Raw genomic sequence first — 6548 nt, 5'->3', positions numbered from 1 at the left:
ACACATCTGGCTTCCCTGGTGTGTTTCCCAGTGCAGAGCCCTGACTTTCTCTCACTTAGATGGGGGCTGTGTCTCTTCTCACTGGTCCCAGTAGGCTGGCTGTGATGGGACACAGGAACCCATTCTACGTTCCATACTCAGAGAGTAGAGACAAAGGTCAAAGTTGGAATCAAGAATCTTTTTTTTTTTTTTTTTTTCTTTTTTTTTTTTTTTTTTACAGGCAGAGTGGACAGTGAGAGAAAGAGACAGAGAGAAAGGTCTTCCTTTTCTTCCTTTGCCGTTGGTTCACTCTCCAATGGCCGCCATGGCTGGCGCACTGCGGCCGGCGCACCGCGCTGATCCGAAGCCAGGAGCCAGGTGCTTCTCCTGGTCTCCCATGGGGTGCAGGGCCCAAGCACTTGGGCCATCCTCCACTGCACTCCCTGGTGACAGCAGAGAGCTGGCCTGGAAGAGGGGCAACCGGGACAGAATCTGGCGCCCCGACCAGGACTAGAACCCAGTGTGCTGGCGCTGCTAGGTGGAGAATTAGCCTAGTGAGCCGCAGCGCCAGTGGAATGAAGAATCTTAATTCCAGTTTTGAAGCCCAGGCTTGAGACTGGGAATAAGAGATGGGGAGTTTTACAAAGACAGAGGCCAGGAACCTGGGAGAATTAGAGGGACCATACAAGTGGAGGCAGGCTTTGAGGAAGACTGGAGACAAGAACCTAGACAGCCATTATCTGAGGTAGCCCTCTTCCCCAAGCCCCATGCATTCCACTAGGTACTCCACATCCACTTGAAGGAGCCCAGAGGTATGATTTTTTAAAATTTTTATTTATTTGAAAAGCAGAGAGAGAAAGAGAGAGAGAGAGAGAGAGAGAGATCAATCTTCCATCAGCTGGTTCACTGTTGAAATGTTCTCAGCAGGTGAAGCTGGCCCAGGCTGAAGCCAGTTACTTGGAACTCAATCCAGTTCTCAGTGTGGGAGGAAGGGACCCAAGTGCCTGAGCCATAAGCTGCTGCCTCCCAGGGTGCAGCTTATGGCTGCAGGAAGCTGGAATCAAAAGCAGAGCTGGGACTCAAATCCAGATACTCGGATCTGGGATGCTACTGTCACCAGGGGTGTCAACTACTGACCAGGCATCCAGCCCAGCCCATAGGTTTCCCACCAAAACTTCCTTCAAGCAAAAGAGAATGAGCATTTATCTTCATTTGCCTCCCTATGTCTGGGCTATATTTGAAGTCTTCTTGTTTTAGTGAAAATTTCAACAGAGATCTGTGCTGTACTGTACAGAATCATCAGTGTTTTAATAGACTGTCTCCAAAAAGTCTTTACATAAAATGAGCAATCCAGAAAATTCTCTCGTATTCATTCTTGACCTTATAAGATGCATGGTACACAGCTTAGGGTATGCCTACCCTGGATGGAGAGACAGGAAATCAGAGATCACTACTCATGCAATGATTTAATTAGTTGTCATTCTTTTGAGGCCTTGTCGTTTATAGGGCAGAGATGAACATCTAGTAGGTGATCAATAAATCATGGTTGATTGATAGGCCCACTCATGATCTTAGTCTAGACATTTCCAAGCACATGACTTTTCTATTCTATTTATTTAAAAATCAAACCTGTTTTTGAACATGTAAGAGAAATGAGTTATAAAACTGGAGAATCCTGAGATGAACTAGTTTGAATTTCATGAACATCATTTCCATTTTTACCAATAACATGGGGGAAAATCCCTAAGAATCTATTTTGATAATCTATTTCTTCTAAAAAAATAAAAGATTTATTTATTTGAAAGGCAGAGTTACAAAGAGAGAGAACTTCCATTTGCTGCTTCAACTCCCCAGATGGCTGGAGCTGGAGCCAGAAGCCAGGCGCTTCCTCCGGGTCTCCCACTTGGGTGCAGGGGCCCAAGCACCTGGGCCATCTTCCACTGTTTTCCCAGACACATTAGCAGGGAACTGGATCAGAAATGGAGCAGCCGGGTCTCAAACCAGCGCCCATGTGGGATCCAGCATTGAAGGCAGCAGCTTTACTGGCTATGCCACAGCACTGGCCCCAACCAATTTGTTTTCTTCTTTTCATCTGAACTTGATACTTGCCTATGCTGTTGGATTTATTTTCACTTTATTTTATTTTCATTAAGGGCTGCTTGAAACAAGCTTAGTTGGAGATATAAAAGATAAAATGTTTCCCTAGATCCAAGAGGAAAAGGTCAAGTTTTTCCCAGTTTGCTCTTTGGTAGTTTTAGAGGCTGGTTTTTAAGGCTGTACATGGGCATCTCGTGAGAATGCCCCTAAAACAGGCGTTTGCTGGGGTGCAGGATTAAAGGGAAGTGAGAAGGAATCCAGAGCTCCACCCGTGGGAAACGCCTCCCTCTACGCTGAAGAAACTGTTTCTCCGCAACTCAGTGATTTGGAAAAACACTTTTTATCTGAATCCATCATTTCTGGTCCTGGGAGTAAAAGACTTTTTACAAACAACTTTAGATACTGCAGGGGACATCTTTTCATTGTCCACTGTATTCTGGCATATAGAGTCTTTGCTTCCATACTTTATTATTTTGAGAGGCTTCTTCTGTTCATAATTTAGAGTGCGTTTCTCATTTTCTTGTTATGTTTCCAGCAAGGTAGAATGATTGACTGTTTCAGGTACTGTCCATTCGTAATTATTCCCGGCTACTTGACTTAGAACATTTTTGGGGTCACTTGTCTTCTTTCCACTCCTTCTCTCTTCCTTTCCAGCCCTTTCAGGCAGCAGAGTAAGCTGCAGAGAAATGGCGGTTGCATAAATGAAGGAGGTGCTGCATGACTATAAAACGTACACTCAATTTAAAAACACACCCCACGGAAAGTAGATGCAGCCCTCCACCTCACCACGGCACACGCTGTGGCCACTGCTTCCCTTTCTGTCTTGTCTACTCTCTTTCTTTTCTGAAAAAAAAAATATTTTTTGAAAGGCAGAGTGACAGCTAAAGGTACACACACACACACAGAGAGAGAGAGAGAGAAAGAGAGAGAGAGAGAGAGAGAGAGAGAGAGAGAGAGATTCCATCCACTGGCTCACTCCCTAAATGGCCACAATGTCTGGGGCTGGCCCAGGCCAAACCCATGAGCCAGAAACTCCACCCTGGTCTCCCACATGGGTGTCAGGTGCCCAGATACTGGGGCCATCTCCTGCTGCTTTGCCAGGTACATTAACAAGACACTGGATTGGAAGCGTGGAGTAGCAGGGACTCCAACGAAGCACCCCAATATGGGATGCTGGCATCCCAGGTGGCGGCTTAAGCCATTGAACCACAACACGGGCCCCTACCTTGTCTTCTCCTGACCCATCCTCTGCAGTAGGAAAAGGTCAATGTCAGCAAAGCTGCAGTCACTACAAAGTTACCTAGAAATCAAAAATTCTCTCCTCCTTCAATTTTCCAAAAACCAAGCAACCACAGGGCAAGCCTTCTCTCATCTCTCGGATGAATGTACATACGGAACACGAGGCTGTGACTGAGTTTGCATTCCGGGTTCCATAAAAGGGCGCACATCCTCAGATGCTGAGTGTACACTGCTGTCCGCCGTCATCTTCAGCAGCACATATCTGCAGGCTGTGGTCTGACCGGCCAGCTACGGCCTCCAGGAGGAAGTCTCTGCCTTCCTTCTGCTTGGGCGGGATGGTGATCTAACACAGGAAGTTCTGTCGCTATCGACAGCTGGAAATAACCTTAGATGGTGATGCCGCCTCCCACCCCTGAGCCAGAAAGACCCACATGGAATGTGGGCACCCTCTTGCTGGGAATATTCCCCCGGGAGAGTGTGTGTGTGCCGGCCAGAGCTACGGTCACGATGGAGTGGTTTCCTAAACCTGGGAAGGGGAGCCAGCAGCCCACTTTCATTAGCTATGGACTTCACAGCCTGGGCCTGCCCTGTTTTTCCCTGAGACATTTGGGATGGTGAAGCCAAATTTTTGTACCTCCAAGGGAGGGAGTCCGCCTCCATTAGATGTCCAGTGTGGCTGTTCATTACTGTAGAGGAGACACAAGCTCCCAGTGTCGCTGGCAAGCTATTGTTTTTCTCTTGCTGAGAATAGCAGGAAGAGACAAACTAACCCTTCGCGAGATAATTCATCTGCACTTTTGCAAGGCGATGGGAAAACGAGTTGACACGGGGTTCAGACACTACACCGCGTCACACAATAGAGAACATGTTCCCGAACGTTCCACACGCCCGTGAAGTTCCCTGCTGAGCTGGGTCCACTTGTGGCTCACAGGGTGCAGGTCAGGGGTTCAGAGAAAATCCCTTCCCCTTATAAATGAGGAATGCGAACGCAGGCCCGCAGAGGGCACAGCCATAGCGAAGCCAGGCGCATGCGCACGGCCAAGTGGTTGTGCCGAATTGCGCCATCACCGCTGCTTAGACTCACAGCTCGGGATGTTCTTGGTGTTGCCCGGCGCGTCGCAGCTGTTTGAACTTCCTCCCTTCCCTTTCTTCTTCCTTTGCTCTTCTGTCTTAGTCTGTTTTATGTTGCTGTAAAAGAATATCTGAAATCGAGTTCTTTATGAAACAGGTTTGCATATTTAATTTATTTGAAAAGCAGAGAGATACTTAGAGAAAAACAAACAGGAGTCTCCCGTTCACTAGTTTACTCCCCAAATGTGTGTGATAGCTGGGGCTGGGAACTCAGTCCAGACTTCCCACATGGGTGGCAGGGATCTGAGTTTTTGAGCCATCACCACTGCTTCCCGGGGCCTACATTATAGCAGAAGGCTGGTATCAGGTGTGGAGCTAGGGCTGGAACCCAGGCACTCCAATAGAGGACAAGGGCATCCCTGGCTGTGTCTTGACTGCTGAGTCAAATGCCCGCCCCTAAAGAGATTTACTTAGGTCATGGTTTTGAAGGTTGAAGGTCCACAGCAAATGGGTCTCTGGTGAGGGCTTTCTGGTTGCTTCACAACCCATCAGGGGAGTAGAAAGGGAAATGGTGCTAGGAGAGACCACGTGGTGGGAGGGTCTCTGCTCTTGTGGTAACTCATCCAGTCCCATGAGACCTAAGCCCTCCTGTGAGACAGGCACTAATCCATCTGGAGGGTGGGTTCCCATGATGGAGATATTTCCCCCCAAGCCTCACCTCCTCAAAGCTCCACCTGGAACCAAATAGACAAATCACATCCAAACCATAGCTCTCTGCCTTCTCCCTCCAACGTCGCCCTTCTCTTTCCTTAGCTCTCATGTGCCAGGCACGGTGCCCAAGTACAACGGGGGAAGCCTGATGCACGGTGAATTTCAACAGCATGTGTCACTTCAATGCTATGAAAAACAGTCCCCCTACCACGGAGACTTTGTTCTCAACTCAATTCTGTGCAACTTTCATTCTGCATTTTACAAAATGGCTGTTATTAATATTGAACATGACCTACAGGCCAAGCCTAGTAACTAGCATCCAATTCATTAATTCACTGACCTGTTGAATATTTATGGAGTACCTACCATGGGTTAAACACTGAGATTATAACAGAAAGTAAGTATGAAGAGACTCATGGGCTTATGTCATTACTTATAATATTATTTTCACTATTCATGAACCCTGTGGCTTTCCTGGTGAGGGTGCAGGAGAGAGTCATATGCAAACCAACAATAAGCATGCATAACATCGGTGGTAATGAGTGACGTAAGGAAAAATGGAGTGGTAAAGGCGCATAGAGAGTGGCCAGTGAGAGGGGTGCAGACCTTTTGAGCAAAGAACTGGAGCAAGTCCTGTGGATGCCAGGGGTAGAGCATCACAGCCAGGAGGAATTGAAAGCTAAAGGCCCTGTGGCTTGGCTGGAGCAGAGGTGATGAGGGGAAGTGAGGTTCCTGAACTGGCAGGAATGACTACTCTCAAACTTGAGGGCCACAGAAAGGACCATGGCTCTCTCCCTGGGCCAGCCAGTGAAGAATTCTGAGCAAGAGTGTACAGGCCCTGACCTACCTACTACATGGCCCACTAGGTAAATCCTTAGGTCTCGAGCCAGGTTGCTAGCACGGTATTGTGGCTCAGCTTCTTGCTAGTTGTATGGCTGAGGATAATTTACTTAACTTTTGTGTGCCTGCTGTGTGACAGTTGTACCTACCCCTATGGCTCTTACAAGGGTTATAGAAATTAATATTTGTAATATACTTATTTTATAATACATTTTAAAATATACATTTTATAAATGTACAGGAGGTCTTTAAAACGTTCATAGAAAATATGCATTATCTCTTTAAAGGGAGAGGTGGAAGAGATAGAGAGAGAGAGACAGAGAAAGAAAAAAGTATCTTCCACACACTGGTTCACTCTCCAAATGCCTGCAGCAGACAGGGCTGGATAAGTTGTAAACCAGGAGACACGAAATTCATTTGGGTCTGTCATGTGGGTAGCAGGGACCCAAGCACTTGGGCCGTCGCTGGTTGCCTTCCGGGTGCATTAGCAGGAAGCTGACGTGGAAGCTGAGTAGCCGGCATATGAGCCAGGCACTCAGATGTGGAATTGCGGGCATTCCAGGTGGCAGCTTAACCCACTGCAGTATCATGCCCACCCCATATTATCTCTA

The 6548-nt window shown here is 47.4% G+C and overlaps 1 long non-coding RNA gene across 1 annotated transcript; it reads right to left on the bottom strand.

Moving 5' to 3' along the window:
- Positions 1-2400: 2400 nt before the first annotated feature.
- On the bottom strand, positions 2401-5108 carry LOC138849835 (uncharacterized). The gene is made up of 2 exons (XR_011389053.1): positions 3302-5108; positions 2401-2752 (listed from the first exon to the last, which is right to left on the bottom strand). It is a non-coding gene; the product is annotated as an uncharacterized lncRNA (long non-coding RNA).
- Positions 5109-6548: the final 1440 nt, after the last annotated feature.

Source organism: Oryctolagus cuniculus, chromosome 5 (genome assembly GCF_964237555.1).
Source record: "Oryctolagus cuniculus chromosome 5, mOryCun1.1, whole genome shotgun sequence".
In the NCBI taxonomy this organism is placed as follows: domain Eukaryota; kingdom Metazoa; phylum Chordata; class Mammalia; order Lagomorpha; family Leporidae; genus Oryctolagus; species Oryctolagus cuniculus.
The sequence above is the reverse complement of the archived record's forward strand: the minus strand, read 5'-3'. Positions and strand labels throughout refer to the sequence as shown.